A 23,128-nucleotide genomic window follows, 5' to 3' on the forward strand; every position below is an offset into this window, starting at 1 on the left:
ACAAACATACAACACACGCTCACACTGACAGTCACACTGACACACACACATTGTCTCACTCACATGCAGCGCATACACTCACACTGACACACTCAGACACACACACACACAAATTGACACATACACAACACACATACTGCAATACACACATTCACACAGACAACACACACTGACACACACCTCACACTAACAGACACACACATGCTCAGGCACATGTACAAAACACACTGACACACAAACACACACTGAAACATATACAACACACTCAAGCTGACACACTCAGTTACATGCACACACACTCAGACTCTCACTCACAACACATTGAAACACAGACTCATATACAACACATGCACTAACCCACTCAGCCACAAACACACACAACACTGACATACACACACTAACACAAACAACACTTACACACTAACATACACAACACACACATTCACACACATCCATGCAGACAAACACACATACACATTCTCACACATATACTCACATAGACACAGACCCATGTATTTATACACAAATGCAGAGGAGGGGGCATTGAGTGCAGGTAGGTGGGGGTGAGCAGGGATTGAAAGATGGTCTGAAGGGAGGAGTCGGTTTGGTCGGCGCTGGTTGAACTGAAGGAACTGGGTGGCGGAGGAAACAGTCACAGTCAAGTGGGGAGGGGAGGGTATGGTGGGGGGAGACAGTGAAGGGAGGTAGGAGGAGGGTGAGGCAGGGAGCAGTGAGGGCAGGAGGAGGCAGGAAGGGGGAGTTGGGAGGAAGGCAGGGGGCAGTGAAGAGTGGAAGGGGTGGGGGGAAGGAGGGGGATGTGAGAGGAGGGGGCAGTGGGGGGAGTCAGGCAGAGGAGGGAGGGGGAGGAGGAGGGAGATGGGAGAAGAAGAGGGAAGGCAAGCGAGGGAGGCCGGAGAGTTGTACTCTGTATGGGGACAGGTCCAGAGTCAGGCTCGGGATCTGGAAAGTCTCATGAGGTGGCCCACAGCAATGGTGGCTGTTGTTGGCGGGGGGGAGAGGGAGGGGGGAATGCGGGGGTGCAACCAATTTGATTGAAGGGGGTAATGGCGAGGGTTGAGGGGGCAGAATGGGCATTGGGGTGGCCATGGCTGTTGGCATGGGGAAGGCTGGGAGAGATGGCAGGCATGATGTGGAGACGCCGGCATTGGACTGGGGTAAACACAGTGAGAAGTCTCACAACACCAGGTTAAAATCCAATAGGTTTATTTGGTAGTAAACACCACTAGCTTTCAGAACACTGCCCCTTCATCAGGTGAGTGGGGAATTCTGACCACAAACAGAGCATATAAAGGCTCACACAGTTTACAGAATACTGATTAGAATGTGGGTCTTTACAGTTAATCAAGTCTTAAAGGTGCAGACAATGTGAGTGGAGAGAGCATTAAGCACAGGTTAAAGAGATGTGTATTGTCTCCAGACAGGACAGTAAGTGAGATTTTGCAAGCCCAGGCAAGTTGTGGGGGTAACAGATAGTGTGACATGAACTCAAGATGCCGGTTGACGCTGTCCTCATGTGCGTGGAACTTGGCTATCAGTCTCTGCTCAGCGACTCTGCGCTGTCATATGTCGTGAAGGCTGCCTTGGAGAACGCTTACCCGAAGATCAGAGGCCGAATGCCTGTGACCACTGAAGTGTTCCCCAACAGGAAGAGAACAGTCTTGCCTGGTGATTGTCGAGTGGTGTTCATTCATCCGTTGTTGTAGCGTCTGCATGGTCTCCCCAGTCAGTATTCTGTAAGCTGTGTGCGCCTTCCTATGCCCTGTTTGTGATCAGAACTCCCCACTCGCCTGACGAAGGAACAGCGTTCCGAAAGCTACTGGCGTTTACTACCAAATAAACCTGTCGAACTTTAACCTGGTGTTGTGAGACTTCTTACAGAGATGGCAGGTACTGGGAAATGGGGTCCAAGGAAATGTTCAAGGGTGACAGAGGGGAAAGGACTCTGAACTGGCCCAGCTATATAAATACTGCAGGTAGCACAGCAGGTCAGAGGCTGGGAATCCTGCGGCGAGTAACTCACCTCCTGACTCCCCAGAGCCTGTCCACCATCTACAAGGCACAAGTCAGGAGTGTGACGGAATACTCCCCACTTGCCTGGATGAGCGCAACTCCTGTTGGACATGCTGAGTTTATCCGGCGCTCTCTGTTTTTATTTCAGAATTACAACACACATGTTCGGTGGGGTCGGAACTGGCTGGAGTGGGGGCCGACTAAGGCTGTCTTGTTTTGGGAAATAGGTAGATGTTCGCTTTACAAGGGTTGGGGGATGATGGCTATGCAGAGTATTGATGAGAATATCTGGAGTATTGTGTACAGTATTGGTCTCCTTATTAAAGGAAAGGTGCAAATGTTTTGGAGCAGTTCAGAGAAGGTTTACTAGACTAATACCAGGAATGGGCGGGTTGTCTTATGAGGAAAGGTTGGAGAGGTTAGGTTTGCAACCACTGGGGTTCAGAAGAGTAAGAGGCAGCTTGATCAAAGCCTTTAGGATCCTAAGGGATATCGACAGGGTGGATGTGGAGAGGATGTTTCCTCCTGTGGGAGAATCCAGAACCAGGGGTCACGGTTTAAAAATAAGGAAGTCACTTGTTTAAGACGGAGATGAGGGGGAATGTTTTGTCTCAGAGGCTGGGGAGTCTCTGGGACTCTCTTCCTTAAGGCAGTGGAAGCAGAGACTTTGAATATTTTTAAGTCTGTGCTGGATAGATTCTTGATTAAGAAGGCAGTGAAAGATTATTGGGGGGTGGGCAGCAGGAGTGTGGGGTTGAGGTTACATTCAGATAAGACATGATCTTATTGAATGGGGGATCGAGGGGACGAGTAACCTACTGCTCTTAATGCGTATGTTCATCTAATGAGGTTGGAGGGGAGGATCCCCAGTAGAGATGAGGTGAGTGACAGGCCTGGAAACAATTTCCTGATGCTTGGTGGTGGGGTCCATGTCCTGGCCTAAGGAGGGGGGACAAAGTGTCAGAGTTGACGTTCGGCCTTCATCGAGTAAAGACCAACGATGGCGCCAACTTCTTAAGCAGGTCGGATGCTGGCCTTTGGGTTAGGCCTGAGAGAACGGGGAAGTGAGGCAGGCCAACTGAAGAGTGTGGACAGATTGGATACGAAGAGGATGTTTCCTCATGTCAGAGACCCTAGAACTAGGGGTCATTATTTAAACAGAAACATAAAAGCTAGAATCAGGAGTAGGCCTTTTGAGCCTGCTTCACCATTCATTTTGATCATGGCTGATCACTAAATTCAATTTCCCCCTTTCATAGAACAAAGAACAAAAACAACCCGGGAAACAGGCCCTTCGGCCCAACGAGCCCGCGCCGCCATCTCAACACCACCAGTCCCCCCTCCACCCATGACCCTTACCTAATGTTTTATGGCCATCCACATTGAGGAAAACTAATTTAGGGACAATTTATTACCGCCAATCAGCCTAACAGCACATCTTTGGGGTGAGTGAGGAAACCGGAGCACCCGGAGAAAACCCATGCAAGCACGGGGAGAATGTGCAAACTCCCACAGACACTGGCCCAAATCCATGTGTCTGCACAGCAAACAGTGATAGTTACTGAGCTGTCATCTTGCCCAGTATCTGGTCCGGTTTAGGCACACACTAACAAAATGAAGCACTAGGCCAATCTTGAACAACCAAGAGCAACCCAAGTACGTCCCATCGCGTGTATGCCCCTCGTTGGACAACAAGGTGGCCCGACTTAAAACCTGTGAATTAAAAGAGAAAAAAAACATTATTATTGTACCATATCCATTTACCTTATCAGGGACACCCCAATGCTAATTTCCCCCATATCCCTTGATCCCTTTAGCCCCAAGAGCTCGATCTAATTTCTTCTTGAGATCAGACAATGTTTTGGCCTCAGCTACATTCTGTGGAAGTGAATTTCACACATTCACCACCCTCTGGGTGAAGACATTTCTCCTCACCTCAGTTCTAAAAGGTTTACCCCTTATCCTCAAACTATGACCGCTAGTCCTGGACTCCCCAATCATTGGGAACGCAATCTCCAAGAACTTATCAACACCACTGCTCATCCCAGACCCTCCACCAGTCCCAATCCCTCAAACTCCATCTCTTCTAGCCCCAGCTCTTGCCATGCCTTCATCGTACCCTCCGATTTTCCGCTCTCTGAGGCTGAGTGTGCTGTTCTCAACAAAGGACTCAGCTTTGCACCCTTACGTCCCCACCTCAATGAATTCTGGACTCGACCTGATGTTGAACTCTTCTTCCATCATCTTCATCTCTGTGCCCACTTCTTTGGGCAAGCATCCTGCCCCCGTCCCACACATCCTTACCTCCAACATTCTGCTTCCTCCATCAGGACAATTACCTACCCTCGATCTTTTTATTGGGAACTGCCATCGGGACACTGGCCGTCTCAATTTTTCTGCCCCCCCCGTCACCTATTCCAACCTCTCTCCTCCCAAACTTTCTGCCTTTTGCTCCCTCAGGCCCAACCCTGACACCTGCTGACAAAAGGGGGTGCTGCTGTTGTCTGCTGTACTGACCTCTACCTCGCAGAGGCTAAGTGCCAACTCTCAGATACTCCCTCCTACCTCCCCCTGGACCATGACCACACCACTGATCATCAAGCCATCATCTCCAAAACCTTCACCAACCTCATTTCCTCCAGATGCCTTCTCCCCATAGCTTCCAACCTCATGGTCTCCCAACTCCGGACAGCCCTGCTTCTACCTCCTTCCCAAAATCCACAAAAAAGGACTGTCTTGGTAGGCCCATTGCGTCAGCATATTCCTGCCCCACTGAACTTATTTCTCCTTACCTCGGCTCCATCCTCACCCCCCCTGCTCTATCCCCTCCCTACTGACATCCAGGATTCCTCTGATGCTCTGCATCATTTTGACAGTTTCCAGTTTGCAGAGCCTAACCGTCTCCTGTTGACCGTGGATGTGCAATCTCTCTACACATAAGAACATAAGAAATAGGAGCAGGAGTAGGCCATCTAGCCCTTCGAGCCTGCCATGCCATTCAATAAGATCACGGCTGATCTGAAGTGGATCAGTTCCACTTTCCCGCTTTCTCCCCATAACCCTTAATCCCCTTGTCTGTCAAAAACCTATCTACCCCTGACTTTAATATATTTAGCAAGGTAGCCTCCACCACTTCAACGGGCAGGGAATTCCAGAGATTCACCACCCTTTGAGTGAAGAAGTTCCTCCTCAACTCTGATCTAAACTGCTTATCTTGAGGCTGTGCCCTCTAGTCCTGCTGTCCTTTCTGAGCGGGAAGAATCTTTCTACCTCTACCCTATCCATCCCTTTCATCATCTTAAATGTCTCTATAAGATCCCCCCTCATCCTTCTAAACTCCAACGAGTACAGACCCAGTCTATTTAGTCTCTCTTCATACTCTAACCCCCTCATCTCTGGTATCAGCCTAGTGAACCTCCTCTGCACTCCCTCCAAGGCCAAAATATCCTTCCGCAAGTGTGGCGACCAAAACTGCACACAGTACTCCAGCTGCGGCCTCACCAGTGCCCTGTACAGTTGCAGCAAGACCTCCCTACTTTTATATTCAATCCCCCTCGCTATGAAGGCCAACATTGCATTCGCCTTCTTGACCACCTGCTGCACCTGCAGGCTGGGTTTTTGCGACTCATGCACAAGGACCCCCAGGTCCCTCTGCACCGTTGCATGCTGCAGCTTTTCGCCCTTTAAATAATAATCCCTCCTACTATTATTCCTGCCAAAGTGGATAACCTCACACTTGCTAAATTGCTAACATTGTACTCCATAACACCTCCATCCCACTCCAGGACGGTCTGAGAGCTCTTCACTTCTTTCTTGAAAAGAGGCCTGAACAGTTCCCATCCAGTACCACTCTCCTCTGCCTCGCTGAACTCGTTCTACCTCTCAACAACTTCTCCTTTACCTCATCCCACTTTCTCCAAATCAAAGGAGTAGCAATGGGTCCTAGCTACACTTGTCTTTTATTGGAGTACATGGAACATTCCTTACTGCAGGCCTACCCTCCCACAATTCCTTTAGTGGGGCATCGATGAGTATCTTGGTGCTTCTTCATGCTCTAATCCAGACCTGGAAAAATTCATCACCTTCGCTTCCAGTTTCCACCCCTCCACCACCTTCACCTGGTCCACCTCAGACCCTTCCTTGACCTTTCTGTCTCCATTTCTGGCAATAGACTATTCACCAATACAAGCCCACTGACTCTCTCCAGCTACCTGGACTGTTCACACCCCACATCCCTAAGGGCTCCATCCCTTTCTCTCAGCTCCTTCACCTCCATTGCATTTGTTCCGATGATGTCACTTTCCTAAGTAGTGCTTCCAATATTAGCTTCTTTTTCCTCAACCGTGGATTCCTACCTACAGTTATCAACAGGGCCCTCAATAGTGTTTAGTCTGTCTCCTACGCCACGACCCTCACCTCCTTCACAGCCTCCCAGAACAAGGATAGAGTCCTTGTTCTCACATTCCAACCCCGCCAGTCTCCGCATGCAAAGCATAATCCTCCGCCAATTTTTGCCAACTCCAGGTACTAGGTACTTTACATACTAGATACTTTACAGCCTTCTGGTCTCAACATCGAATTCACCGCTGTTTGTCATTTTTATAAACCTAGATGAGAATGTAGAAGGATGGATTAGTAAATTTGCTGACGACACCAAAGTTGGAGGAGTTGTAGACAGTGAGGATGGATGTTACAGTTTGCAGAGGGACATAGATAAGCTGCAGAGCTGGGCCGAGAGGTGGCAAATGGAGTTTAATACGGAAACGTGTGATTCACTTTGGTAAGAGTAACAGGAGTACAGAATATAGGGCTAATGGAAGGACTCAGTAGTGTTGATGAGCAGAGAGATCTCGGGGTACATGTGCATAGCTCCCTGAAAGTTGGCACCCAGGTTGATAAGGTTGTTAAGAAGGCATACGGTGTGTTAGCTTTTATTGGTAGAGGGATTGAATTTCAGAGCCGTGAGGTCATGTTACAACTGTACAAAACTCTGGTGCAGCCGCACTTGGAGTATTGCGTACAGTTCTGGTCGCCGCATTATAAGAAAGATGTGGAGGCATTGGAAAGGGTACAGAGGAGGTTTACCAGGATGTTGCCTGGTATGGTGGGAAGGTCTTATGAGGAAAGGCTGAGGGACTTGAGGTTATTTTCGTTAGAGACAAGAAGGTTAAGAGGTGACCTAATTGAGGCATACAAGATGATCAGAGGGTTAGATAGGGTGGACAGTGAGAGCCTTTTTCCTCGGATGGTGATGGCTAACACGAGGGGACATAGCTTTAAATTAAGGGGTGGCAATTATAGGACAGATGTCAGAGGTAGGTTCTTTACTCAGAGGGTAGTAAGGGCGTGGAATGCCCTGCCTGCAGCAGTTGTGGACTCGCCAACTTTAAGGGCGTTCAAATGGTCAGTGGATAGGCATATGGATAACATTGGAATAGTTTAGGTTAGAGGGTCATTAGATTGGTTCCACTGGTCGGCGCAACATCGAGGGCCGAAGGGCCTGGACTGCGCTGTAATATTCTACGTTCAACAACTTCAGATGATTCGCTCTATCCCATCTCGGTCCCTTTGTTTTCATTCTATTTTATTTAACTTTTTACTGTTCTCTACCTTTTTTTATCGTCTTTCTTCATTCCCCCCCTCCACTCTTTCCCCCTAGTTTATCCCCCTTCCCTTACCTTATCTCCCCCTTTTCTAAATTTTACCTCTGTCCCATCCATTCATCTGCCCTCCCTCAACATCTCCATCTGTCACAGCTTACAGCTTCTGTGTCTTTTAGCCATTCACACCCTTTATTCTCTCTATGGACTGTCATTAGCAATCTTTTTCCCCTGGTTTCTGTGGCTATGACTCATCTTTCATTCCCTCGCCCAGATGTATAAATATCACTCACTTTCTATGCCTTTTAGCTTTGACAAAGGATCATCTGGACTTGAAATGTCAGCTCTTTTCTCTCCTTACAGATGCTGCCAAACCTGCTGAGATTTTCCAGCATTTTTTCTTTTGGTTTTTTTCTTTACATACCTGTAGAAACTTTTAAATCAGTTTTTATGTTCCCCGCTCTCATTCTCTTATTTTCCCCTTCTTAATCAATCCCTTGGTCCTCCTTTGCTGGATTTTAAACTGCTCCCAGTTCTCAGGTCTATTGCTTTCTCTTGCCCATTTGCATGCTTCTTTCAATCTAATTTCCATTTCCATGGTTTGGTGACAGTTCCTTTACCTCTCTTGCGCCAAACAGGAATAAACAAATTCTGGAGTTCATCTATTTGTTCCTTGAGTGTCTGCCATTGCTGTTCATTGTCTTTCCTTTCAGTAATATTTCTCTATGCATCGTAAGAACATAAGAAATAGGAGCAGGAGTAGGTCATCTAGCCCCTCGAGCCTGCCCCGCCATTCAATAAGATCATGGCTGATCTGAAGTGGATCAGTTCCACATTCCCGCCCTCTCCCCATAACCCTTAATTCCCCTGTCTATCAGAAATCTATCTACCCGTGACTTAAATATATTTAGCGAGGTAGCTTCCACCACTTCAACGGGCAGAGAATTCCAGAGATTCACCACCCTTTGAGTGAAGAAGTTCCTCCTCAACTCCAATCTAAACTGCCTCCCCCCTTATTTTGAGGCTGTGCCCTCTAGTTTTGCTGTCCTTTCTAAGCGGAAAGAATCTCTCCATCTCTGCCCTATCTAGCCCCTTCATTATCTTGTAAGTCTCTATAAGACCCCCCCCTCAGCATTCTAAACATAGCCAAAAATAAGGGGTCTCCCATTTAAGACAGAGATGGGGTGATTCTTCCAGCACACTGTGCGGCTGGAATAGTGCAGCAGGCCAGGTAAAATCAGTGGGGTTTCGTGGGCTTCCCACTGAGTGTCATGGCCTCCGTGAGTCTCCGGCAATAAGATTTCCAGCGCCATCAGCTCAGCTCAGTGCTGAGCTGATTACAACATGGAAATCAGCCTTTGCGAGCCCCGGACCCCAGTCCCCCCCACCAGGAATGGTCCCCTCCAGCGGAGTTTAGTCCTGCTCCCCACTAATGGGAACTGAGAGATTGAATAAGTTAGGACTTTATTCCCAGGAGCGTAGAAGAATGAGGGGAGATTTGATAGAGGTGTATAAGATTTTGATGGGTGTAGATAGAGTGAATGCAAGCAGGCTTTTTCCACTGAGGTTAGGGGAGGAAAAAAACCAGAGGGCATGGGTTCAGGGTGAAAGGAGAAAAGGTTAAAGGGAATATTAGGGGGGGGATTCTTCACGCAGAGTGTGGTGGGAGTGTGGAATGAGCTGCTGGATAAAGTGGTAAATGCGGGGTCACTTTTAACATTTAAGAAAAACTTGGACAGGTACATGGATGAGAGGGATGAGGAGGGATATGGTCCAAGAGCAGGTCAGTGGGACTAGGCAAAAAATGGTTCAGCACAGACAAGAAGGGCCAAAAGACCTGTTTCTGAGCTGTAATGCTCTCTGTGCTCCTATGGTACAGGTGCAGGTCAGAGAAATCCCACAACACCAGTTTGAAGTCCAAACAGGTTTATTTGTAGCAAGCTTTCGGGATAGCCTGTCCCTTCTTCAGGTGGCTGGGTCTTTAAACTGGTGTTGTGGGATTTCTTTCTGTTGTGTGAAGTCTGGTAGGTCACCCTTTTCAGGAATAGGTGTTGGGGAACTTCTATCAGCACACTCTGTTTAACATCACAACCCCCACAATGCAACCACCAACAGTCGCCACACCAATAAAACCAAGCACATCTGCTAGTGCTGCCACCTCCACAACCTCTCAACCAATAGCCCCATTCTCCTCCACCCACCATCCCCCCTCCCCCTCGACTTCACCTACCCACTCCAGCCCTGAGACCACCCCTTCACCCTCCCAACTCCCCGCACAGGCCTGCCCCAACACTTACCTACCTGCTCCTTGAATCCTGGGATTGAGGCTGTGGGTGACCACTTGCAGTTCCAGTTCTGTCCACTACAGAGACTGGCACTGCAGGGTCTAGAGAGCTGCCATCCAATCAGATTCACCAATGGCCCTGGGAGGCGGGACTTCCTCTTGAGTGAAGTGGGTGAAAGATATGTCTGGAGCTGGTTAGTTGGATAGTTGGGCGGCACGCTGGCAAGGTGGTTAGCATAGCTGCCTCACAGCGCCAGGGACCCAGGTTCAATTCTGGCCTCGGGTGACTGTGCGGAGTCTGCACATTTTTCCTGTGTGTGTGTGGGTTTCCTCTGGGTGCTCCGGTTTCCTCCCAGTCCAAAGATGTGCAGGTTAGGTGAATTGACAATGCTAAAATATCCCTTAGAAGTGCAGGTTAGAATCATAGAGCTCCTCGAGTGCAGAAGGAGGCCATTCGGCCCATCAAGCCTGCACTCACCCATAACCCCACATATTTAACCTGCTAACCCCCCTGACATTAAAGTCAATTTAGCGTAGCCAAATTCATCTAACCTGCACATCTTTGGAGTGTGGGAGGAAACCAGAGCACCCGGAGGAAACCCACGCAGACACGGGGAGAATGTGCAAACTCCACGCAGACAGAGACCCGAGGCCGGAATTGAACCCGGGTCTTTGGCGCTGTGAGGCAGCAGTGCTAACCACTGTGCTACCCTGCCGTCCCAAGTAGTAGCCATGGTAAGTATGCGGGGTTACAGAGATAGGAAGGGAGGGAGGAAGGGAGGGAGGAAGGGAGGGTGGGGTGGCCTGGGTGGGTTGGGGGGTGGAAGGCGAGGTGAGGCCTGGGTGGGATGCTCTTTCAGAGAATCAGTACAGACTAGAGGAGCCGAATGGCCTCCTATGGGAATTCTATGACCACGGGGACATGTGTTCTCCATCAATCCCTGGAAAAGTGGGCTGGGAAACCCTGATGTGTGAAATATCCCGGCCGATGAGGAGAGGGGTTCGGAGCAAAGGAAAGGGTTGGATGGATCTGGAAGGGGTGTTGGTTCCCAGGAATTTGTATTAATCCTTCAATACTGAACATTTCTACTTCCTGAAACCAATCCTCAATTGAATTTTTTCCCTTCACATCTGAAGAAAGGTCGTCTCGACCTGAAACATTAACTCTGTTTCTGACTGAGAAGCCAAGGGTGCGTTATTGTCAGAGCTTTAGGTCAATCAACAAAAAAGAGGCAAGGGTAAATGATTCCCACACAGCGATGGGTTACATTATAAATACACTGATCCACAATCAACACTCATATTGAGAATGCATTATTAACCAAAGGGGCACAAGGTGGTGGGCAATGAAGAAAAGGTTGGAAAAGGGAGTCAGCAAAATTCCATTAGAAAGGAGTAAGCACAGAGACAGAGGGAAGGAGGGCCAACAGCTTTATCTGGAACTGTACAATGTTCCACTGAGCAACAAACCATCTCAAATCTCCCATCAAACACTCCCAGGACAGGTACAGCGCGGGGTTAGAAACAGAGTAAAGCTCCCTCTACACTGTCCCCCATCAAACACTCCCAGGACAGGTACAGCACGGGGTTAGATACAGAGTAAAGCTCCCTCTACACTATCCCCATCAAACACTCCCAGGACAGGTACAGCACGGGGTTAGATACAGAGTAAATCTCCCTCTACACTGTCCCCATCAAACACTCCCAGGACAGGTACAGCACGGGGTTAGATACAGAGTAAATCTCCCTCTACACTGTCCCCCATCAAACACTCCCAGGACAGGTACAGCACGGGGTTAGATACAGAGTAAAGCTCCCTCTACACTATCCCCATCAAACACTCCCAGGACAGGTACAGCACGGGGTTAGATACAGAGTAAATCTCCCTCTACACTGTCCCCATCAAACACTCCCAGGACAGGTACAGCACGGGGTTAGATACAGAGTAAATCTCCCTCTACACTGTCCCCATCAAACACTCCCAGGACAGGTACAGCACGGGGTTAGATACAGAGTAAATCTCCCTCTACACTGTCCCCATCAAACACTCCCAGGACAGGTACAGCACGGGGTTAGATACAGAGTAAATCTCCCTCTACACTGTCCCCATCAAACACTCCCAGGACAGGTACAGCACGGGGTTAGATACAGAGTAAATCTCCCTCTACACTGTCCCCATCAAACACTCCCAGGACAGGTACAGCACGGGGTTAGATACAGAGTAAATCTCCCTCTACACTGTCCCCCATCAAACACTCCCAGGACAGGTACAGCACAGGGTTAGATACAGAGTAAATCTCCCTCTACACTGTCCCCATCAAACACTCCCAGGACAGGGACAGCACGGGGTTAGATACAGAGTAAATCTCCCTCTACACTGTCCCCATCAAACACTCCCAGGACAGGTACAGCACGGGGTTAGATACAGAGTAAATCTCCCTCTACACTGTCCCCATCAAACACTCCCAGGACAGGTACAGCACGGGGTTAGATACAGAGTAAATCTCCCTCTACACTGTCCCCATCAAACACTCCCAGGACAGGTACAGCACGGGGTTAGATACAGAGTAAATCTCCCTCTACACTGTCCCCATCAAACACTCCCAGGACAGGTACAGCACGGGGTTAGATACAGAGTAAATCTCCCTCTACACTGTCCCCATCAAACACTCCCAGGACAGGGACAGCACGGGGTTAGATACAGAGCAAATCTCCCTCTACACTGTCCCCATCAAACACTCCCAGACGGGTCCAACACGGAACCAAAAGAGGAAGTTTGGAAAATCTCAGCAGGTGTGGCAGCATTTGGAAGGAAAGAGCTGACGGTTCAAATCCAGGTGACCCTTTGTCAAAGCTAAAAGGCAGAGAAAGTGGAAGATATTTATACTGCAGGGTGAGGGAATGAAAGATGAGTCATAGCCACAGAAATCAGGGGAAATGGCCGTTCAAAGAGAGAATAAAGGGCGTGAATGGCCAAATGGCAGAGAAGATGGGGGGATGGGGGAGGAAAATGGATGGGATAGAAGTAAGAAAAGGAGAAGCAAAGGAGGAGAAATGGTTAGGGAAAGGGGATGAAGGAGGGGGAAAGAGTAGGGGGAAAGAAAAAGAAAGACAATAAAGAAATAAAAGGTAGAAAACAATAATAAATAAAATAAAATGAAAACAAAGGAGTCGAGGTGGGATAAAGCAAATCATCTGAAGTTGTTAAATTTGATGTTGAGATCAGAAGGCCTATCGGAAGGTAAGCTGCTGTTCCTTCAGTTTACGTTGAGTTTCACTGGGATATTACAGCGGGCCTAAGGCAGACATGTGGGTATGGGAGCAGGATTGTGTGTTAAAATGGCAAACAACTGGAAGGTCAGGATCCTGATTGCATACAGACCAATTGGCCCCCTCTGGGGACCGTATCTCTCCATTCCCATCCTATTCATGTATTTGTCCAGATGCCCCTTAAAACTCACTGTCATTTCCACTTTCTTTACCTCCCTCGGCAGCGAGTTCCAGGCACCCACCACCCTCTGTATAAAAAAACTTGCATCACACATCTCCTTTCAACCTCGCTCCTTGCACCGTAAATCTATGCCCCCCTAATAATTGACTCTTCCACCCTGGGAAAAAGCTTCTGACTATCCACTCTGTCCATGCCCTTCATAATCTATCAGATCATTCCTCAACCTCTGTCGTTCCAATGAGAACAAACCATGTTTCTCCAACCCCTCCTCCTAACCAATGCTCACCATACCAGGCAACATCCTGGTAAATCTTTTCTGTACCCTCTCCAAAGCCTCCACATCCTTCTGGTAGCGTGGTGACCAGAATTGAACACTATATTCCAAGTGCGACCTAAGTAAGATTCTATAAAGCTGCAACATGATTTGCCAATTTTTAGACTCAATGCCCCAGCCGATGAAGGCAAGTATGCCATATGCCTTCTTGACTACCTTCTCCACCCGTGTTGCCACTTTCAGTGACCTGTACACCCAGATCCCTCTGCCTATCAATACTCTTAAGGGTTCTGCCATTTACTATATATTTCACATCTGTATTAGATCTTCCAAAATGCATTACCTCACATTTGTCCAGATTGGAATAGAATTTCTACAGTGCAGAAGGAGGCCATTCAGACCATCGAGTCTGCACAGACCACAATCCCATCCAGGCCCTACTCTCATAACTCCATATATTTACCTTCCTAATCCCTTGACACTAGCGTTAATTTAGCATAGCCCATCAGCCTAATGCACACATCTTTGGACTGTGGGAGGAAACCGGAGCACCCGGAGGAAACCCACACACAAACAAGGAGAATGTACAAACTCTGCACAGACAGTGACCCGAGATTGGAATTGAACCTGGGTCCCTGGCGCTGTGAGGCAACAGTGCCAACCACTGTACCACTGTGCTGCCCCATTAAACTCCATCTGCCATCTCTCCACCCAATTCTCTAACCGATCTACATCCTGCTGTAACCTCTGATGGCCCTCATCGCTATCCGCAAACTTACTAATCAAACCAGTTACATTTTCCTCTAATTCATTTATATATATTACAAACAGCAAAGGTCCCAGCACTGATCCCTGAGGAATGCCATTAGTTACAGCCCTCCATTCAGAAACGCACCCTTCCATTGCTACCCTCTGTCTTCTATGACTGAGTGGGAAGTCTCACAACACTAGGTTAAAGTCCCACAAGTTTATTTGGTAGCACAAGCCACAAGCTTTCGGAGCGCTGCTCCTTCATCGGGTGAGTGGGAGTTCTGTTCACAAACAGGGCAGATAAAGACAAACTCAATCTACAAGATAATGGTTGGAATGCGAGTCCTTACAGGTAATCAAGTCTTAAAGGTACAGACAATGTGAGTGGAGAGAGCATTAAGCACAGGTTAAAGAGATGTGTACGGTCTCCAGACAGGACAGTTAGTGAGATTTTGCAAGCCCAGGCAAGTTACAAATAGTGCGGCATGAACCCAAGATCCCGTTTGAGGCCGTCCTCATGTGCGCTGAACTTGGCTATCAGTTTCTGCTCAGCAATTCTGCATTTGTTGTGTGTTGTGAAGGCTGCCTTGGAGACTGGTTACTCGAGGATCAGAGGCTGAATGCCCGTGACCGCTAAAGTGTTCCCCAGCAGGATGAGAACACTCCTGCCTGGTGATTGTCGAGTGGTGTGACTGGATATGATTGAGTACTCGGTATGACCGAGCCAGTTCTGTGTCCAACTTGCCAGCTCATCTCTGATCCTGTGCAACCTCATCTTCTGTACCACAGAACATAGAACATGGAACATTACAGCGCAGTACAGGCCCTTCGGCCCTCGATGTTGCGCTGACCAGTGGAACCAATCTAATGACCCTCTAACCTAAACTATTCCAATGTTATCCATATGCCTATCCACTGACCATTTGAACGCCCTTAAAGTTGGCGAGTCCACAACTGCTGCAGGCAGGGCATTCCACGCCCTTACTACCCTCTGAGTAAAGAACCTACCTCTGACATCCAGCCTATAATTACCACCCCTTAATTTAAAGCTATGTCCCCTCGTGTTAGCCATCACCATCCGAGGAAAAAGGCTCTCACTGTCCACCCTATCCAATCCTCTGATCATCTTGTATGCCTCAATTAGGTCACCTCGTAACCTTCTTCTCTCTAATGAAAATAACCTCAAGTCCCTCAGCCTTTCCTCATAAGACCTTCCCACCATACCAGGCAACATCCTGGTAAACCTCCTTTGCACCCTTTCCAATGCCTCCACATCTTTCTTATAATGCGGCGACCAGAACTGTACGCAATACTCCAAGTGTGGCCGCACCAGAGTGCCATGACAGACCTTGTCAAAGGCCTTACTGAAGTCCATGTAGACAACATCCACTGCCCTACCCTCATCAATCATCTTCATCACTTCCCCAAAAAACTCCATCAAGTTCGTGAAACACAACCTCCCCTTCACAAAGCCATGTTGCCTCTCACTAATACGTCCACTTATTTCCAAGTGGGAGTAAATCCTGTCTCGAAGAATCCTCTTCAATAATTTCCCTACCACTGACATAAGCTCACGGGCCTGTAATCACCTGGATTATTCTTGCTACCTTTCTTAATCAAAGGAACAACATTGGCTATCCTCCAACTTTGGGCATCCTCTGTAGCCAGCGAGGATACAAAGATTTCTCTCAAGGCCCCAACAATTTCCTCCCTTGCCCCTCTCAGTATTCTGAGGTATATTTCATCAGGCCCTGGGGACTTGTCCACCTTAATATTTTTCAAGACTCCCAATACCTTCTCCTCTTTGATCTCAACATGACTCAAACTATCTACACACCTTTCCCCAGCCTCATGGTCCACCAACTCCTTCTCTTTGGTGAATACTGATACAAAGTATTCATTTAATACCTCACTCATTTCCTCTGGCTCCAGACACAGATTTCCCTCCGCCTATCCTTGAAGGCCAACCCTCTTCCTAGCTACCCTCTTGCTCTTTATGTATAAAAAACTTTGGGATTTTCCTTAATCCTCCTGGCAAATAACTTTTTGTGACCCCCTTTAGCCCTCCTGACTGCTTGCTAAAGTTTCTTTCTACTTTCCTTATATTCCACACTTGCTTCACTCCCTCCCTCTTGCCCTCCCCCTCCCTCCCTCCCTCTTTCCCTCCCCCTCCCTCCCTTGTTGTTGGATTGTTGCTGTTCTTTGCTGCTGAGGTTGTTGTTGAAGTTGTTGGGGTTTTTTTTCAATTTTTAGGTTGTTGTTGGAAATATTGCTGTTTTTCATTTTCAGGTTGTTGTTGGAAATATTGCTGTTTTTCATTCTCAGGTTGTTGTTGGATTTGTTGGTGTTTTTCAATGTTGAGCTTTTTGTTGGAATTGTTGGTGTTTTTCAATGTTGAGGTTGTTGTTGGATTTGTTGGTGTTTTTCAATGTTGAGGTTGTTGTTGGATTTGTTGGGTTTTTTTCAATGTTGAGGTTGTTGTTGAATTTGTTGGTGTTTTTCAATGTTGAGGTTGTTGTTGAATTTGTTGGTGTTTTTCAATGTTGAGGTTGTTGTTGGATTTGTTGGTGTTTTCTCAATGTTGAGGTTGTTGTTGAATGTGTAGATGTTTTTCAATGTTGAGGTTGTTGTTGAATTTGTTGGTGTTTTTCAATGTTGAGGTTGTTGTTGGATTTGTTGGTGTTTTTCAATGTTGTGGTTGTTGTTGGATTTGTTGGTGTTTTTCAATGTTGAGGTTGTTGTTGAATTTGTTGGTGTTTTTCAATGTTGAGGTTGTTGTTGGATTTGTTGGTGTTTTTTCAATGTTGAGGTTGTTGTTGAATGTGTAGATGTTTTTCAATGTTGAGGTTGTTGAATTTGTTGGTGTTTTTCAATGTTGAGGTTGTTGTTGGATTTGTTGGTGTTTTTTTCAATGTTGAGGTTGTTGTTGAATTTGTAGATATTTTTCAATGTTGAGGTTGTTGTTGAATTTGTAGATGTTTTTCAATGTTGAGGTTGTTGTTGAATTTGTAGATGTTTTTCAATGTTGAGGTTGTTGTTGAATTTGTTGGTGTTTTTCCATGTTGAGGTTGTTGTTGTTGTCCTAGCTTTGACAAATGCTTCCTTTTTCTCTTTGACTAGGCTCACAATATCTCTCGTTATCCAAAGTTCCCAAAACTTGCCATACTTATCCTTCATCCTTACAGGAATATGCCAAACCTGAATCCCTATCAACTTATACTTGAAAGCCTCCTACATGCCACATGTTGATTTGCCCTCAAACATCTGCCCCCCCATCTACATTCTTCAGTTCCTGCCTAATATTGTTGCAATCCCCCAGTTTAGCACCATCACCTGAGAACCACACTTATCTTTATCCATCAGTACTTTAAAGCTTACTGAATTATGGTCACTGTTCCCGAGCTGCTCCCCTACTGAAACATCAACCACCTGGCTGGGCTCATTCCCCAATACCAGGTCCAGTTTGGCCCCTTCCCTAGTTGGACTATCTACATACTGTTTCAGGAAGCCCTCCTGGATGCTCCTTACAAACTCTGCTACATCCAAACCCCTAGCACTAAGTGAGTCACAGTCAATATAGGAAGTTAAAAATCACCCATTACAACCACTGTTGCTTTTACAGTTTGCCAAAATTTGCCTCCATATCTGTTCCTCTTTCTCCCATTGGCTGCTGGAAGGCCTATAGTAAACCCCCAAAACAAGGAGATAGTCATCAACTTCAGGAAGTGTGGTGGAGGACATGTCCCTGTTTCCATCAATGGAGATGAAGCGAAAATAATTGAGAGCTTCCTAAGTGTCCAGATAACCAGTAACCAGGTCTCCACACTGAGAATACATTTGAGAACAAAGAACAAAGAACAAAAACAGCCCGGGAAACAGGCCCTTCGGCCCAACGAGCCTGCGCCGCCATTTTAACATTACCAGTCCCCCCCTCCACCCATGACCCCTATCTATGCTTATGGCATTCCACATTGAGGGAAACTAATTTAGGGACAATTTATCACCTCCAATCAGCCTAACAGCACATCTTTGGGGTGTGGGAGGAAACCGGAGCACCCGGAGAAAACCCACGCAAGCACGGGAAGAATGCGCAAACTCCCACAGACACAGGCCCAAATCCATGTGTCTGTACAGCAATCAGTGATAGTCACTGAGCTGTCATGTTGCCCAGCATCTGGTCCACTTTAAGCACACACTAACAACATGAAGTACTAGGCTACTCTCGAATATCCAAGAGCAGCCCTTGCATGACCCATCGCGTGTATGCCCCTCGTTGGACAACAAGGTGGACCGACTTAAAACCTGTGAATTAAAAGAGAAAAACATTAGGATCATTCCACATCCTTATACATTACCAGGGACATCCCAATGCTAATGAACCTTATTTAAAACAATCTCCTATATCCTCCCATCTCCAACACACTCAATTGCCTGTCTAAGTAACTCTTCAACAACTCCAGCGTGCCTGCCTCCACCACCTTATTTGGCAGAGCATTCCATACCCCCACTACCCTCTGTATGAAAAACCTCCCTCTAATATCCATGTTATACCTCTCCCCCCTCACCCTAAGCCCATGGCCCCTCGTACTGTGTGTTTCTAACATAGGAAATAGCTTACCACTGTTTACTCTATCTATACCCTTCATAATCTTATATACCTCTATTAGATCCCCCCTCAGTCGCCGTCTTTCAAGGGAAAACAGCCCCAATTTGCTCAATCTTTCCTTATAACCCAGTCCTTCCATACCAGGCAGCATCCTGGTAAACCTCCTCTCCACTCTCTCCAGAGTCTCCAAGTCCTTCCGGTAGTAAGGCAACCAGAACTGGACTCAGTACTCCAAATGCAGCCGAACCAACGTTCTATACAACTGCAACATTAGACTCCAGCTCTTATACTCTATACCCCTACTTAAGAAAGCCCACCAGTTCCTCTACTTTCTCAGGAGGCTAAGGAAATTCAGCATGTTCACTAACTCTCACCAAATTGACAGATTTCCATAGAATCAGTCCATTGTTTGCTGGAGCAGACGAGTGAGGGAGCAGAGAGTCAGATAAGAAATTACCTGTTAAAGAGCTGTTTAAATAAGTTTAAAGCACTTTCGTAGTAAGAACTTACGTTGTAGAACTGTTTAAATCATTTAAAAGCATTTTTGCGGGCTTTTTGTATTTACCGCTTTAAGAATTCCAAGGGAGTGGATAGCAGGGAGTTGTGGGTGAGCAGGCTTTAAAACAGCGCCAGGTTTAAAAGGAGGCCTGGTGTAGACAGCGGGCAGCGTCGGAGTGGGCAGTGGAGTGAGTGGGAAGCAGAGTGAGCTATTAGGGCTTAGGATCAAAGGGCTGGGGAGAAAAAGGGCCAGGTAAGTTCGTGTTGAAATTTTCAATACTACTACAGTGAATAATGGAGGGGCATGTGATGTGCTGTTTCTGTATGATGTGGGAGCTGGTGGACCCCCAGGGTCCTTCCCAGTGACCATGTCTGCAGTAAGTGCAGGTTGCTGGAGGAGCTCCAGCTCAAGGTAGATGAGCTGGCCTCTGAGCTACAGACACTGAGGCTCATCAGGGGGAGAGAGGGTGCCATTGTCAATGGGGTGCAAGTGACATCCACCCCCTCTAGACTGGCTAACTCTAAGGGTCAGGAACAAGAGGGGGCTGCTGAGAGGAGGAAGGGGGGTGGGGAGAGGAGGAAGGAGGGTGGGGAGCGGAGGAAGGGGGGTGGGGAGCGGAGGAAGGGGGGTGGGGAGCAGAGGAAGGAGGGTGGGTACCGGATGCCTCAGCCTCTCAATCTGCATAACAGGTTTGAGGTTCTTGCTTCCAGTCTGGACGAGAACGAGGGAGGTGAGGTTGGTGAGCAAACTGCACACAGTACAGTGATGCAGACGCAGGATATACGCAAAGAGAAGGTGATAAGGAATGTAGTCGTAATTGGGGATAGTGGGGTTAAGGGTATTGACACTGTCCTGTGTCACAATGACAAAGTGCACAGAAGGGTGTGTTGTCTGCCTGGTGCTCGGGTCCGGAATGTCACATCTGGGCTGCAGAGGAACCTGGAGTGGGAGGGTGAGAATCCGGTCGTTGTGGTACATGTGGGTGCCAATGACGTAGGCAAAATGCGAACTGAGGATCTGGGGAGGGAGTATGAAAAGCTGGGAATGGAATTAAAAAGTAGAACCGACAAGGTGGTCATCTCTGGATTACTGCCTGAACCGAGTGCAGACGGGCGTAGGGTTGATAGGATAAAGGAAGTGAATGGGTGGCTCAGGGATTGGTGTGGGAGGAATGGGTTTGAATTTATGGGGCATTGGCATCAGTATTGGGGTAGGTGGGACCTGTTCGGGCGGGATGGGATTGGTCTGAACCGTACTGGGACCAGAGTCCTGGCGAATCGTGTAAATAGGACAGTAGGTAGGGCTTTAAACTAATTAGGGGGGGGAGGGTGTGAGGGTAGGTGACCTTACGAGGTCTAAAGTTAAGGAGAGGGTACAGGTAAGGGAAGAGGCCGAGGATGTCCCAATAATAAAGGGAGTAGGGGGCGTGAGTATGGTTGGTGGCGTTCTGGCAAATAGGGTCCAGGTGAAGGCTGGGATGAAGGCACTTTATCTGAATGCACGAAGCATTCGGAATAAAGTGGATGAGCTGGTGGCGCAGATCAGCACAAATGGATATGATCTGGTGGCCATTACAGAGACGTGGCTGCAAGGTGACAGGGACTGGGAGCTGAATGTCCAGGGGTATCAAGTGTTTAGGAAGGATAGGCGGGAGAGAAAAGGGGGGGGTGTAGCTCTGCTGATTAAGGATAGCATCAGGGTGGTAACAAGGGATGATATAGGAACCAAAGAGCAGAAAGTGGAATCGTTGTGGGTGGAGATTAGGAACAGCAAAGGGAGGAAGACGCTGGTGGGTGTCGTCTATAGGCCCCCGAATAATGATCTGGAGATGGGGTGGGCTGTTAACGCGCAAATAAGTGCGGCGTGCAGGAATGGGATGGCCGTAGTTATGGGGGATTTCAATCTGCATATTGATTGGTCGACCCATGTTGGACGCAGTGGTCTCGAGGAGGAGTTCTTGGAATGCTGCCGGGATAATTTCCTTGAACAGTGTGTGTTGGAGCCGACGAGGGAGCGAGCTATCTTGGATCTGGTGCTATGTAATGAGGCGGGTAGAATTAGGGACCTTGCGGTGAAGGATCCTCTTGGGGAGAGTGATCATTGTATGGTGGAGTTTCTGGTGCAGATGGAGGAGGAGAAAGTGGGTTCCCGGACGCGCGTCCTTTGTTTGAACAGAGGGGAGTACGGTAGGATGAGAGAAGAATTGGCGAATGTGGATTGGCGGAGCGCGTTGGAAGGAAGGTCTGCTGAGGAACAGTGGAGGATCTTTAAGGAGATCTTTCTTGGTGCTCAGCAGAAATTTATTCCGATGGTCAAAAAGGACAGTAGGAGGAGAGGTAATAAGCCGTGGATAACGAAGGAGGTGAAGGAAAGTGTTAAATTAAAAGCGGAGGAATTTAGAGTAGCTAAGAGTAGTGGGCGAGAAGAGGATTGGAAGAGGTTTAAACGTCAACAAAGATTGACAAAGAAGTTGATAAAGAAGGGTAGGAGAAACTATGAAGCTGGGCTAGCGCTTAATATAAAAAAGGATAGCAAGAGTTTTTGTAAATATATAAAAAGGAAGAGGCTGGCTAGGGTGAACGTTGGACCCTTAGAGGATGAGAGGGGGGACTTAGTGGTAGGGGATGGTGAAATGGCTGAGGCCTTGAATAACTTTTTTGTTTCTGTCTTCACGGAGGAGGACGTGAATAATTTGCCGGGTGTTAGCGATGGAAAGGTGGTAGGACTGGAGGGTCTCAATGACATTATTGTTACTAGAGAGGCGGTGCTCGACAGACTGGAGGGGCTGATTGTGGACAAGTCCCCAGGACCGGATGGAATGCATCCGAGGGTCCTGAAAGAAATGGCGGAGGTGATAGTGGATGCCTTGGTGGTTATTTTCCAAATGTCGCTGGATTCCGGGGAAGTGCCGGAAGATTGGAAAACGGCTAATGTTACGCCGTTGTTTAAGAAGGGTAGCAGGCAAAAGGCGGGGAATTATAGGCCGGTTAGTTTAATGTCTGTTAGAGGTAAAATGTTAGAATCCGTCATCAAGGAGAAAATAGCGAGGCATCTTGAGGGGAATTGCTTGATAGAGCAGACGCAGCACGGTTTTGTTAAAGGGAAGTTGTGTCTGACAAATTTATTGGAGTTCTATGAGGATGTGTCTAGGGCGGTGGATAGAGGAGAGCCGGTGGATGTGGTCTTTCTTGATTTTCAGAAGGCGTTTGACAAGGTGCCTCACAAGAGGTTATTGCAGAAGGTCAGGGGACATGGAGTTAGGGGTAGGGTGTTAGCGTGGATAGAGGATTGGCTGTCTAATAGGAGGCAGAGAGTGGGGGTCAATGGGTGCTATTCGGATTGGCGGTTGGTGACTAGTGGAGTGCCCCAGGGGTCGGTGCTGGGGCCTCAGCTTTTTACCATTTATATAGATGATCTGGAGGAGGGAACTGAGTGTAGCAGGTGCAGCAGGTGGTCAGGAAGGCGAATGGGATGTTGGCTTTCATAGCGAGGGGGATTGAATATAAAAGTAGGGAGGTCTTGCTGCAGCTGTATAGGGCACTGGTGAGGCCACAGCTGGAGTACTGTGTGCAGTTTTGGTCGCCGCACTTACGCAAGGATATTTTGGCCTTGGAGGGAGTGCAGAGGAGGTTT

This window comes from Carcharhinus amblyrhynchos, unplaced genomic scaffold (assembly GCF_965287045.1).
Source record: "Carcharhinus amblyrhynchos unplaced genomic scaffold, sCarAmb.v2.hapA chromosome_193, whole genome shotgun sequence".
NCBI classification, from domain to species: domain Eukaryota; kingdom Metazoa; phylum Chordata; class Chondrichthyes; order Carcharhiniformes; family Carcharhinidae; genus Carcharhinus; species Carcharhinus amblyrhynchos.